Source organism: Paroedura picta, chromosome 1, assembly GCF_049243985.1.
Source record: "Paroedura picta isolate Pp20150507F chromosome 1, Ppicta_v3.0, whole genome shotgun sequence".
NCBI lineage: Eukaryota > Metazoa > Chordata > Lepidosauria > Squamata > Gekkonidae > Paroedura > Paroedura picta.
The window spans coordinates 157464930-157479852 of record NC_135369.1 but is presented as its reverse complement, the minus strand read 5'-3'; positions in this window follow the sequence as shown (position 1 = coordinate 157479852).

Below are 14923 nucleotides of genomic sequence, written 5' to 3'. Positions count from 1 at the left end.
TACGTATTGATTCTTGAGCAGCCTGTTGGGTATGACCGTATTTTTGCTTTGGTTTCTTATTCATATATCAACTTAAAGAACTCACAATTCTGCCCAACCCACTGAGCTATCAGCATGTGTTAAATTTAATGTTTTTACTGTTCTATGTTGATTGTTGTTATCACTTTATTATTGTTAAACTAAGTTATCTGTATCATTTCTGTTTTATGTGAACCAAAGGCTTAGGTTGGTATATAAATATAATAGATAAATACAATATATATATATATTGGCTGTATTCATCTACATAAAGATCTGTTACCTTCTTGCTTCCTAAGAAGAGCAGCAGGCCAGACATCATCTTTGCCAAGAAAACTTTAAGGTAAACTAAAAGTCATTCCCTGCTGATAAGGAGACAGAAGGGTTGTGAATCCTCCCAGCCAGAAGGCTTTTGTCTGAAAACATCCCCAAAAGAATGAGTTGGGAGGACTGGTGCTTGTGAGGCCCCCAAGCCCTGGTTATTCAGAAAAATGGTGGAGGCATCAAGTAGACTGAATAAACCTGCCTTCCTGAATTAAATGACAAAAGAGTGTCCTTTAAACTGTACCTTTCTTTGGCTGTCAAGTCACAGCAAACCTATGGGGTCTCTGATAGCCAAATGGTCGAATTAGGACAATATTAAGACCAAAGAACTGAAGCGGCATACATGAGTACAAAGTGCAAGGCTATTAAGAGCTTGCCTTAACAGTGTTGGCCCTTATTCTCCTTGCAGCCAAACCATAATGAGCGGTTTTATATGATACTTTATCAAACTGGTCAGATAAAAGATAGGACAATAGAATCAGAGTCCAGTAGCACCTTTAAGACCAACAAAGATTTATTCAGGGTTTCCACGAGAGTTAGGGTTCTTTTGTCCTGCCCCAAATTAGGGTTCTTTTGTCCTGCCCCAATGAATCACACTGAGAGAGAAAAAACTTTTATATATTTTTACTGCAGAAGAAATATAGACACAGGGGAGTTCCCAAATCTGCTCAGAGAACAGTAGGATTACATAGTGTTAAATACCCTTCCCATGGAGTTTGGGCTTGCAGAATGAGCCTATTGCCTGGGGTCTCTACCTTCCCACTCCACCTCCTGGGAACATCCTACAACCCTTATGCCAGCCTTCCAGGAACTGCTGAGAGGTCCAAAAAGCTGCTCACATGCTTCCCCCCCCTCCCAACTTCCAATTGTTTACCTAAACAATAGTGACAGACTCTTCTTCGATTACTCTAGCCTTGAGAGAGAGACTATCTCAGCTGTAAAAGAAACTTTGGTTTGTGAGAGAGCTTATCAAAAACTACATTCCAGAGAGGAGCAGGCCGTTTTCTCTGCCTGGTAAGAGCCAAAGACTTGAACCAGGACAGACCAGGATGTAGAATTATAGCCAATCCCTAATGACTGTATGATCAATCAGAAGGCCGCATTCATTTTCTTTACCACCAGGCCCATCGACTCCATGGCATTATCAAGGCAGGAGGCACACAGAGGTGGTTTGCCGTTGCCTGCCTCTTTATAGCCACCCAAGACTTCACTGGTGGTCTCCCATCCAAGTATTAACTGGGGCCACCGCAGCTTAGCTTCCGAGATCTGATGAGATCAGGTTAACCCAGGGGTAGTCAAACTGCGGCCCTCCAGATGTCCATGGACTACAATTCCCAGAAGCCCCCTGCCAGCAAATGCTGGCAGGGGCTTCTGGGAATTGTAGTCCATGGACATCTGGAGGGCCGCAGTTTGACTACCCCTGGGTTAAACCATATAGCAAGTGTCTTTTGGGCTGGTCCCATGTGGGTATTTTCGCTTCTTACAGTATAAACCGTGTTATTGTTTAGAACGCATTATATAATGTCCTCTTTTCTTTTATCTGTGTAACCCCCCAAAACCTCTGAAATTAGAATAGCCTTCTCTTCTTTTTCAATATATCTATTCCAAAGATAGGCTCAAAAGGTCCCATAAAGGGGTTAAGTGCATACTTGTGAGTGCTCATATATATGTACCCCTGGACACGGTTCTGTCTTCCTTTTTCTCTCTGCTTTGTCTGAATAAAAACATGAGCCAGACAAAATGTTAACGATGGCATAATGGATCTTTCGGATGATATATGCATGTTTTTAAAGTTAATTGAAGGAACTTGTATCCAGGTGAACTGCTAAAGACGTATTTCATACAGAGTTCCTTTTAAAGTTCTTCTCAGTTAATCTTTTCCAGCTTGGTATAGTGGTTAAGAGAGCCTCTTGTGGCGCAGAGTGGTAAGGCAGCCGCCTGAAAGCTTTGCCCATGAGGTTGGGAGTTCGATCCCAGCAGCCGGCTCAAGGTTGACTCAGCCTTCCATCCTTCCGAGGTCGGTAAAATGAGTACCCAGCTTGCTGCTGGGGGGTAAACGGTCATGACTGGGGAAGGCACTGGCAAACCACCCCGTATTGAGTCTGCCATGAAAACGCTAGAGGGCGTCACCCCAAGGGTCAGACATGACTCGGTGCTTGCACAGGGGATACCTTTACCTTTACCTTTATAGTGGTTAAGAGCAGTGGCTTCAAATCTGGCAAGATAGGTTTGATTCCCCACTCCTCCACATGCAGCCAGCTGGGTGACCTTGGGATTTGTGGGGCCCGTAGCACCAGCGCCAGCAGAGCACAACAGCAGAGCATAACATTGTGGTTTGGGGACTTCTTACAAAAGGAAGGCTGCAAAGCCCATCTTCTTCAACACTGCAATGGACAAATCCCTTCAAAGGGTTTAATGGGATGGAATCCAAAAACTGCCCCAAATCAGGGCAGCTGACTCACCGCCCCCCCCTGCTGCCATCCCTTCCCCTCCAACACAACAACTCCTCCTCTGCAGCTTGATGATCCAGGCAATGAGGCCTCAGTCCAAGCCAGTGGGGCAGAACAGCGTACACAAGCTCTCTGTGTGTGCTTTCTCCGGCTAGCTCTGTCACTCAATTCAAGGACTTTGCCAGCAAGGCAGGGGTGGGGCCCCTTGAACCGTGGGGCCCATAGCATATCGGCTACATGAATAAACCAGTACTGTTGGGTATGTCACAGCCTTGATAGCACTGCTCTCACAGAGCACTAACATCAGGGCTCTCAGTCCCACCAATCTCACAGAGCCCTTGTTGTAGGGAGAGGAAGGGAAGGCAATTGTAGGCAGCTTTGACACTCCTTCTGGTAGTCAAAAGTGGGGTATAATAACCAAATCTTCTTCCTCCAGAAGAATCCCAGGTAAGTTCTCTTAGGAAACACTGTGCCTATGCAGGCTTTTCCTTTGTACATTTATTTATTTGTTCAGATATTCATATGCCACTTTTCTCCCTGATGATACCTAAAGCTGCTAAACAGCATCACTCCCCTCTTTTCTGTTTTATTTATAACAACAACCTTGTGAGGTTAGAATGAGTCAGAAAGACTGGCAGAGGGAGAGTCAAACTGGGGTCTCCCAAACCTTTGTCGGATACTCAAACCACTCTACACTGGCTCTCCACACCCCACTTCCCAATATGCCTTATATCAGGGGTAGTCAACCTGTGGTCCTCCAGATGTTCATGGACTACAATTCCCATGAGTCCCTGTCAGAGTTTGCTGGCAGGGGCTCATGGGGATTGTAGTCCATGAACATCTGGAGGACCACAGGTTGACTACCCCTGCCTTATATTAAGAGGTGAGGGTCAAGAGACTAAATTTTATGCAGTTTTGTTCCAGTTGGGTAGCTTAGCCCTACATTCATCGGCTTATTTTGGCCCATGTTTAAAAGTGATGTTCCCTGAGGGGATGTCAGGTGAGAACAGGATCTCCGCTGGCACATAGAAAGCAAATGTCAGTACAGAGCAGAAGTGCCCAGTTACTGTGTGAGATGGAGAAAATGAAGCCATCTTTCAGCAAGCAATCCATTCCAACTGTTCATGCTTTTTGGCCAGATCCCAGATATTATAGTTCAACAGGCTGGCACACATAAAAAAGACAAATGGGCTTCCTCTTCTCTCTTTCCCTAAAACAGTCAGGGAAAGCAGTTGCATTTCAGCTACCTCATTAAATAAGGGGCTTTAACCGCACGTTCCTGAAATATGCACTGTGAAGTACTTGGTTTTCTTTTTTTTCTTTTTCTTTTGGAGTGTCAGTGAAATGTGTCGCAGATACTTTCCTTGTACCCTCAAAGGCAACCTCCCCCTCCCCACACACACAAAAAAAACTCATCAAAGCATTCCCCATTAAGCTAAAGGAGGTTTTTTTCCCTGTGTCAAGATTTTTGTTTACTAAGAGCCTCAACCACTTCTTCACTGTTTGAGGCTCAAGTGTGTTTATCAGTTCAAACAGAATCCAGGAGGGGAGATTTGACATGACAGCCACGTACACCTGTTTTTAACTAATCCCGAAAAACAGCAGGCCTTCTGCATTTTGTTTTGACTCGAAGTCACCCTTAGGTCTGAACACAGATGAAGGCTACTTTCTAACTGGGAAGGATATCTGTGTGAGAAAACAAAAAGTGAACTCGGTTCTATTTGTTCATTAAAGGATTGAGACAAAATTGAGAAATGCAGTTTGTGTGTGGGGGGGGGGAATCTTCCTTCGACTTGCACCCTTAACCTTATTCTGGCGACAGATTCTGAGGTTTTGGGAAACAAAACAAAACTGTGCCCCCATTTGTGATTAAACTGATCTTGGGTAATTTTAACGACTGATCCCTTCAGTTTTGGTGTGGCGAGTTTCACTCTCAATGGTCTTTCCTAAACTATGGGGCAACCATTAAAGTATCTAAAGGCTAAAGCTTGCTAGAGGAAAATTAAGTTCTTTCCAGCTCAGCTCTTTTGCAATCTGAACCATCTATCATGCAGCTGAGTTCCAAAATAAACATCCTGAAATATACTGCCATGTAAAGAATATTTATGTTTTTGCTTATAGCATATATTGAGGAATATGATCTGAATTAATGCTGGCCTCACAGCATTACTCTGACTAGCCAAAATGCTCATCGGGATAATTATGAGAAGAATCGAAGAAGGGCTAATACATTAGCACAGGGGTAGTCAAACTGCAGCCCTCCAGATGTCCATGGACTACAATCCCCATGAGCCCCAGCCAGCAAATGGCCCCTGCATTAGAAGAAGACAGTCTTGAACATGGTCACGTCCCACCTCCTGAAGCCTCCCTATCAGCATTTGCCGGAGCAGCGATGAACAGTGCAGTTCTAAGAACGCTTTCCTGAGACTAAATCCCACTGAGTAGATCTGAGTAACATTTCGAGCCAAATGCTGTTTAGAATTGTTCTCATAGGAGGAAATGGGGATCATTCATTTGGCTCAGGAGAGCTGCTTTAGCTATAGTGAGCCATTCCTGCTGCAGGAGGGTATGCTGGAACATAGCGAGCTGGTTTTTATACAGAGGAATTGTTATGATAGGTTCTATACCAGGGCTGGCAATAGGAAATTCTAAATCTAAATTCTAAATTCTAAAGCCTAAATCTCTTCCTTGAATGTTTTGAAAACGGTCAGGTAGCAGTGCAATGCTGTTTTTATAACTTTTTCTTCAAAATTTTGCTGGGCTATGGTATTATTTTTTGTCAGGCCTTCTATGGCAGGATCAGCAATCAATTTTTTCCCCCAAAATTGTCTGATTTATGGCTGTGTCTCCCCCCACCAGGTTTGCATTAGAGTCCCTCGGGGGAGAGGGAAAGTCTCTCAGTACATAATTGCTAAGAATCCAAAACTGTGGGGTTTCTTTAGCCATGAGATTTCTCCTATGTAGGTTAAGTAATTTCTTTTTCTCTGCTAATGACTCAATTTAGTTTGGAGCCCTTTGTTTTTCTTTTTAACAGAATCAGTTTTCTTCTGCCCTTTGTAGTTTAATTGAAAGGCATTGATTCACAAAGCACAAATTCCTGCAGTTCTTAGTCAATGCGGTTAAAGGGAGAGGGGGGGGGAAGCAGCGGCGGGAATACGTCTGTAAAACATTACTGTAGAAATTTTCTTTAACATATGGGGCCTACTTTATCCTTGAGTCTGAGATCTTATAATGGTGGATTGGTGTCAGAAACTCTTACGATTATATCTCTGCTGTGATTTAGTGTGTATTTCTAGACTGACCTGTATGCCCTGATGTAACCCAAATGCTTTTGCTTGATAACCCAAGGTTGATTTCCTGCTGTTGTATTTTCTGCATACTGACCTCCTAAACATTCCTTACCTACTCTCCCTTATTGCCCTCTATTTCCGTCCCCATTTGGTTTCCTTAGTTTCCACGTCTTCCCGCCCCTTGATGCCTGGACTGTTATCTTCATATTATTGACTTCTTTGAACTGTCCCTGGTCCAAGATCCCAGGGTAGGGGGAGTCCCCTCAAGCCCCTATATTCCCTACCCTGTGCTTTGTGGGTCAGTTCTGACTATGCCTTCAATGTAGATGCTTGCATTTCCAATAAAGAAACTTTATCAGAACTCAACACTATGCCTCCAATCTGAGATAATACTGATGTGGTAAGGAAGTATGATGTGGGCTTGTCCATGTGGCCCAGGACTTCTATTGTTAGGTTTGTGGTGCATGCTGTATAGGAGTTCTTAGTGTGCAGTAGGCAGCTAAGAAGGCTAATGTGATATTAGGCTGCATTTCTAGGAAAATAGAATCTAGAGCAGACTATCTCAACCAGAGTTTCATGAAACCATGGGGTTTCTTGATGGTCCTGGAAGGATTTTCTGAATAGGTGGGAGTTAATTGATTTTTAATATATTTTTAAAATTTGTTAAAAATTTATTGGGTGTTATGACCATATGTGGTCATGTTGACCTGCCCTGCACTCCCAAAATGGCCAGTGTTGTGCCTGGAGGGGGTGCAAAGAGGAGGGGCCCCAAGTAGGTGTATATACAGCTATGCTTCCCAACCATATTCTGCACAATCGTGCACTTCTGGGGTTTCTCAAAACCTGATCAATGCTTCAGGGGTTTCTCAATGGTAAAAAGTTGAGAAACGCTGATCTAGAGCAAGTGAGGTTATAATACCACTCTATTCCACATTGGTTAGACTTCATTTAGAATATCATGGCCAATTCTGGTCACCGCAGTTCAAGAAGGATATTGACAAGCTGGAACATGTTCAGAGAAGGCCGATAAGGATGGTTGAGGTTTTGGAATCCATGCCTTACAAGGAGAGGCTGGGTATGTGTAGCTTGGAGAAAAGGAGGGAAGGGGATTATATGAAACTGTTTAATTACATGAAAGGTAGACGTGCTGAAGAGGAGTCCAACTTGTTTACTGCAACTTTAGAGACTAGGGCTGTTTCTGCATTGCCTTTATTTTTTCCGTTGTCGATCGTGCTGAATTCAGATTGATTTGAACCCAGGTCTTCCTCCTTCCTGTCCCCTGAATTGAAACAGAAAGTGTTCTGCACTTGATTGGGAAGTGAGAAGGGGAGGAGCCCGAGGTAGGTGTGCACATGGCTATGCTTCCCAGCAATATTCTGCACCATTGTGCTACTTCTGGGGTTTCTTAGTGGTAAAAAGATTGAGAAAGGTTGGTCTAGACTGTTCACTTTGCTCAGGAGATTAAGTACTAGCAGTGCTTGGCTAGAGACCACAGAGGGAAGGAAGAGAAAGAGACAAGTTACAAAAGGGCCAGGTGAAAACACATTTTTTATGTGTGTACGAAAATCCAGTTTCAGGCTAAAATATCTGAATAATGATTCTGGATTAACACGACAGAGGAATTTACACAATCCCTTCATTAACCTCTTTGCTATTTTTTTCAGCTGCTTCAGAAATACCAACAAAGAGAAAACCTTTAAAGGAACTATAAATGCTAAGGCCACAATCTCAAATACAATTACATGGAAGAAAGCTCTTTTTTAATTCAGTGGAATATATGGCATCACATAGTCACTGTTTCTATAGTACACTTACTGATTGCCGTTGAAATGTAATTGTGATCTGAGACTAGGACAGTCCATTACAGGCAGTCTCTGGAACATTTATGGTTGGAGTGGCCTTTGGCAAACACAATAGTTTAGATCTTTGACGTCATACAGGTCTACAAAAACAGTTTTGCGTGTAATGCTCTGCTGATTTTTAAAATATTTATTGGCGCTGTACAGGGCATGCAGTATTCTCTCGTCTTGCATAAGCAATTTTGTCTAGTGTCTTCTATCAGTACATTAAATAACAGACAAACATGGCCACACAGAATAACACTGCTAACAAAATTAAGTATAAAAATGTAGTGAACAACTGGTGGATACTTGGAATAGAATAACCAAACCCTTGACAGGTTGGGTTTTAAGTGTCAGCTGTTTGTTGTTGTTGTTAGGTGTGAAGTCATGTCCGACCCATCGCGACAATGATCCTCCAGGCCTTCCTGTCCTCTACCATTCCTCAAAGTCCATTTAATCCCAAATAGATTTCAAATAAATGTACTTCTGTTCCTTGTGCCTCACCATATTTAATCATCTTTTACTTGAGAAGAGCTAAGGGCCCTGCGGGATCTACCAGCTTTCCGCAGCGCCTGTAAGACGGAGCTCTTCCGCCAGGCATATGGTTGAGGCCAGGGCAGCTCTCCCACTAATCCATCAGAGGATCCCCTCCAATATTGAGATCTCTACCACCGAGATCATGGTTAGATCTATTGTAATGGTGCCACCCTCTTCTGAATATTATTCTCCCCACCAGGCTGAACTTGGGGGGAACTCAGGTAACTAAGATCAGAATTGTGACCACTGCCACTTATAAGTTATATGTAACTTTTGTTGATGTTAATTGGGGTTTTTATGGGGATTTTATTGTGTTTTAACTATTTATGTTGTAAACCGCCCTGAGACCTATTTGGAGAAGGGCGGTCTAAAAATTAAATAATAACAACAACAACAACAACAACAACAATAATACTTTCAGTTTGGAAGCTTCATGCTGGTTGGGGTATAATCAGACACACTGATCTGTTCAGGTCACAGGAATGAGTTATTTTGCAAACAAGACCTTTCTAAATTTTGTAGGAACAATTTTAAACCAAGAAGTCAAACCAAATCTGAATTGAAAATCAAAATGAATCTTTCTTGTTACTGAACATGTTTTTTTTTGTTACTGAACCTATTATTTGCCACTTTCTCTTGAATATTATCATAGATGTGGCCAGAGATATAGAGAAAGAATTGGATGATGTTTGCAACAAGATCATAGAAGAAGTTGCAGCACAGTTAAACAGTGCTAACCTGGTCTCTCAGAGAAGCATGCCAAGAAGGGAATCCAGAGACCCCGAATACAATGGGCTAGAAGAGCAATAAGAAGTCAAAATGGTAACATAATTCTATGACCTTGTGTAAATGAGAAGCCCTCTAACCCATGATCAGTGTATACAACGTACTGAGGTCAAGCTGCAGGAACACATAGGGATTACAAGAATGTACAGCTTCACAAAAGGGATGATATTGTTTAAAGGTGGGATTGTTAGCTGAGAGCCAAAAGATATTCATTTGTATGAGAAACCTGTAATCACAATTTTTAATCAGGCTTTGTAAGGATAAAAGGTAGGAGGAATGAACTAACTTTCTACATATTCATACATTTTAAGTATAGAAAACCTGGTATGGTATTTGAAGTTATAAGATAATGAGTTAGCCAGGAATGTGACCCTTATCAAGTGAGACAGTGAGCTATTGTTAGGAGATGATATTAAAGCCCTATAAATATGGAAAGTTGTTTTGATCAAATCCTTTTCTGAGAGGGGACTCGTTGCCTATGACCTGCTTACTTTTGTGGCAAGAAACTTTTGTGGCCTCTTGTACTCTCTCTCCTTTAACTATCTATGTAGCAAGGATGGATGGAGAGTATAATGCTTTGTCAATTTAGTACGGATTAAGAATGCAATAGATATGGATTAATAAAAGCTTAGAATGGAAGCAGAGATTTTCTAATAGCCTTCAGGAAAGGGTGGGTTATAAATTATATTATTATTTTTATTATTATTATTATACTTAGAACAAACCTATTGCATTACTGAGGTGTGTCTTTGGCTAGGAATTAAATGCTGTAATTCAGGAATGCTTACTAGTTGCCTTGAGTTTCTTAAATACACACCTATATCTGCATCAGGCCAGAGTCATCCAGACCAATATGAATTTTGTATTCAGACTACTGGTTCAACTGACATGAAATCTATACAATCACTAGTCCCAATCTCCATGCATAGTCAATGCACAAAATCAGCATCTGAAAGAATTATTTTATTTATTTTATTTTATTTTCTCATATTTCTATATTGCCCTCCCCTGAGGCTCAAGGCAGTTTACACAAAACATAGGGATAATACAGTGCAATTCATAACATCAGAAACAGCAACAACAGTGGATTCCATAACTGATGACAACAAGAATTACAACATTTCCCATGACTACATTAACTTTCTAACCATGATCCCATAGGTTGGTCAGTTTGGGTTCAGATTGTGGGGAGGGGTTTCTAGGGGCCCAGCAGATGCTGTTGGATCAGTCAGCCTCAACCAAATGCCTGGTGGAAGAGCTCCCTTTTGTAGGCCCTGCAGAAGAACTGTGGGAGCTCAGGCAGGGCTCTGATCTTTGCAGGGAGCTCATTGCACCTGGTGGGACCAGGACAGAGAAAACTAGTTGAGGTCCAACATGCTTCTTTGGGGCCAGGGATCACCAGCCAGTTGGAAGAGGCAAAGCATACAGCTCTTTGAGGGGTGCAGGCAGTGAGGCGATCTCTCAGGTACACTGGGCCCAAACCATGTATATGCCCTTGAAGGTGATTGCCAAGATCTTAAATCTGATCTGGAATTCAACTGGGAGCAAGTGCAGCTGTTGGAGAGCAAGCTTGATGAGGTACCTCCACATAGACCAGTTGCAGCTTCCTGATCAAAGTTATCAGTAAACCTTATAACATCCAAAATGACAACTCACTCCATACCTGATTAGCCCTCCCTGTGGTGTGTGTAACCAATAGAAACACAGCGTTCTGCCAATGAGGGCCAATCAGTTAAAATTGCACTCTGCCAATGAGAGCCAGTCAGTTCCAATGGCATGCAGATGACTCACTCTCTACCTGATTGCCCTTCCCCTGTAAATATCTCCCATTAAGAGATGGCCTTCAGCTAGGAAGGGCTAATAAGGGGTCAGTTTTCCACCTTCAACTTTTTGCCAGTTTCAGAAGTTTGCTGGGTGGAAGAGGAGGCAGCCTCAGAGCATGCTGTGCTGCCACTAAGTGCTCCTAGCCTCTTAGAGGACATGGGGGGGGGTGACCTGCCTCTTGGGGTAACCACTGCATGCCTTAAAATATGCCCCCTCCCCCTGCGAGCCCTCTGGAGCCCAGAGTGGCCAGGAAAAGCCTCTTCCCTGGAAATATCTACTCATGATTAAGTCATGGCTCTCAGCCTGGAATGGCTAAGGTGACCAGATTGTCCCACTTTTAGAGGGACATCTGGGGATACCTGGCAAATTGTACTTACAGTATTTGCTGGCGTATAAGACTACTTTCCCCCCCTGGAAAACATACCTCCAAGTGGGGGGTCATCCTATACGCCGGGTGCACTTCAGTTGGGATAGACATAGCTGCCCATAGTGGCCCATAGTACTGTATTTTGAGTGGAAATGTTGGGGAGTCGTCTTATTCGCCCAGTCGTTTTATACGCTGGCAAATACGGTATGTTGAAACTAAAAAATGTATATTACAATACTATTTTTGCGTTCTATGCGTTCTATGAAACTTTTTGTTGCTCCATATAGACAAAATTTTTAATCAAGAACCTCCCTGGTCAATGGTGTCCTGCTTTACCAATTTTAAAATCTGGTCACCTTAGGGATGGCCTACCCTGGTAGTTTAGCTGCAATCAGGAAGAAGCTCACAGCAAGAAAAGGCTAATAAGTGGTCTGCTCTCTGACTCCAACTTTCTGCCAGTTTCAGATGTTTGTTGGATGGAAGAGGAGCCAGGCTCCTTTGAAGATTTGAAGTAGTCTAGAACAGTGGTCCCCAACCTGCGGGCCGCGGCCCGGTGCCGGGCCGCAAAGGCCATGCCGCCGGGCAGCGGCTCCCTCTCCCCGCCCCGCCCCCGCAGTAAAAAACTTCCCAGGCCGCAAGCTTGCGGCCCGGGAAGCTTCTTACTGCGGGAGGCGGGGAGAGGGAATCAGGGCCGGGCCGCGCCTGTGCGGGCCACGCCCGCTCGGCCCGATCCGCGGGCGCGGCCCGTGGGCGCGGCCCGATCCGCGGGCGCGGCCCGTGGGCGCGGCCCGATCAGCGGCCGTGGCCCGCATGGGCGCGGTCCGCGGGGGCGCGGCCCGATGCCCTGCCGGTCCCCAGCCTCGGAAAGGTTGGGGACCACTGGTCTAGAAGATGTAGCTGAATTAGGGCCACCCTTGATGAGACAGTGTCCCCGAGTTCACCCTGGGGATTCATCTCCATTTTGTAAAGTGAGTTCCCACGGGGGACCCCTTTTAAACAGTTCCCCAGGGGACCATCACAGCACATAGAGAAGAGAGGTCCCCGTTGAAACACTGTTTCAAGTAGGGCAAACTTTGGCACTTCTTCTTTGGAGTTACAGCAATGGCTTGTGACATCGTAAAGAGAAATCCTGTATTGTGGCGTGAGCGTTCCCGAGCTTATGCTGTTGATTAAAAGGTACTAAGCTAATTATTGAATGATTGGCTTGAACTAAAACAATTTAATCATGTATGAACCTAAATTTAATTTGAAAACAACGTGAATTCTTTTGGGAAGAAACCCATAACTTCACCAGCCATGTTTTTCCCAAGTGTTTCAATTTGGAGGTTGAATTTGATTCAATTTTGTGAACAGGTTTCCTTCTTCTTCGTAGTTTCCTCTCCGTGTGACTCAGCCTTCTGCTGCTTTAAGGAAATATTCAGGAAGATGATGATTAGCAAGAAAAGACCAAGGGTGGGACAATTATCCCATGATAGTTACACTGGTTTAAGCCAGGAGGCATGTCTAATAGAGATCCATTTCCCTTAAAAAATGAAATCTCCTACCACATGCTTTTTTTTACATTGCTGCTTTCAGCTCGAATTAAAATGTGCCTTTAGCTATAGATGGGCTTCCCTGCTTTCAAAGCCTTTCATCTGTTCAGTGTGTTTTTATGTCAATCACCAGGCCTCAAAAAAAAAATCCTCTCCCACTTCTATTTTAATATGAAACAAACTTTCCCCTTTCTTCCTCCCGATTCCTCCTATAAACTTACTTGTCCTGTTTGCATTTTGCCAGTGGCCACCCAGCCTTACTCTTTCTGAACCATTTATTTTGATAATTTCATTTATATTTACAGGCTGTGGGAGGTGCTGTTTGAAATTAACTCCAGAATCCATTGCAGCTTGGTCACTCCTGTCCCTCCTGAGTACATCTCTCATTAACCTTGGCTTTATCTGAACTGAGTTGGTACCCTCCTTAATGTTAGCCATTAAAGCAGCTTCTTTAAAAAACTACAATGTAAAAAGAACCCACACAAATAATATAAGTTATGGAGGGCACAGCAGGAGAGGACATAGGGGCTTTTTGCACGCCTTCAAAATCGCACAATGGTTGCCAATTGGAAACGCTATTGATTAGCCATAACGCACAACGTCGTAGACAATCTGCCACACACTTGAAACCAATCTGCAAAAAGCGCTTCCTTGTAGCGCTTTCAGGGGAATCCCAAAAAGTGGATTCACCCTCCGGAAAGTGCTACACTCTTGCAACCAATCTGCAACACTAGCGAAAAAGACCTGTGCGTTAACATTGTTGCGGTTTCTTCAAAGTCCCTCCTCCTGAGCCTGTCCTCCAAACTTCCGGCGAAGCGATCGCCATTTTTTTTTCTCCGAGCGAGCGGGGATAAACGCACCAGTGAGCCTCTTTCTGTTTAGAGGCTTCCCTGGCTTCAGTCCTTCACCTTTAGTCACTGAGCACAAACCACAGAAAAGCCCATTTGCTGATGTATTTTCCCATTAATTTTTACACATTCATTCAGCCGAAAACCGGGCCTGTGAGAGGGGGGGGGGATTTTTTTTTTTCACTCGGGGCAGCGTGGCAACGATCATACGATCAAACGACAGCTCAAACACATTAGGCAGCTGGATGGGTCTCTCCGTTGCAACGAATCTACACAGATTCGTTACAATGGGTCTGTTTTTTTTTTTTTAAACCTTTCTTAAAGGGAAAGGGGCTGTTTGGGAGCATGCTAACGGCTGCCCATTGGCTGCTTGACGGCCAGGGGCGGGACGAGCTTGGCAATAGCGCTTCCTTTCTAGCGATTTCTGCCGAGACCGGAAGCTGTGGGAAACGCTACAAAACGCAACTGGATTCCACTACAAAGGCAGGTATGCATAACGACGAATTCCACTATTTTAAATGGCGATTTTTCATTCAGTGACCAATTTGCAACAAAGATCCCGGTGCGTAAAGCCCCATACAGTAGTACAGAAAATACCTTGGCGTTACATTATTATCATTAATAGATCTAACTTTCAATGTGGCCCTATCTGTGCTACTTTAGTCCTGTGACTAAGGCCATGGGCAGATCTTTCCACAAACTTGAAAAAAAAGGTTGACAGGAAAGTCTATATAAATAAAATCATGACCATACACCCTGACAAAACGCTGAAGGTTCCAAAGCTTGCTGTTGGTGGAATATTCCCCACTCAGGGCCAATGTCTGTTCTTGGTCAGCATTCTGCATTCCCCCCTTCCCTTCTGGGGACATGTGTGTGATTTCCTTTTGAGTGGGGAAAGATTTCCCTTTTGCCTAATGGTTGGCTGACAGAGCGGCTACAGAAAAGCCCCTTCTCGCTTAAAATACCGCTGCTGGTGGGAAGACACAGGCAAGCCATGTGTGTCTCTTCTCCACCACTCTCTGAACATTTGAGTCCTACGACAGAAAGTTGTTGTGCAGATAGAACTGGATGCTGTTGCAGGGGTTTTATCTGCACAACAACCCTGT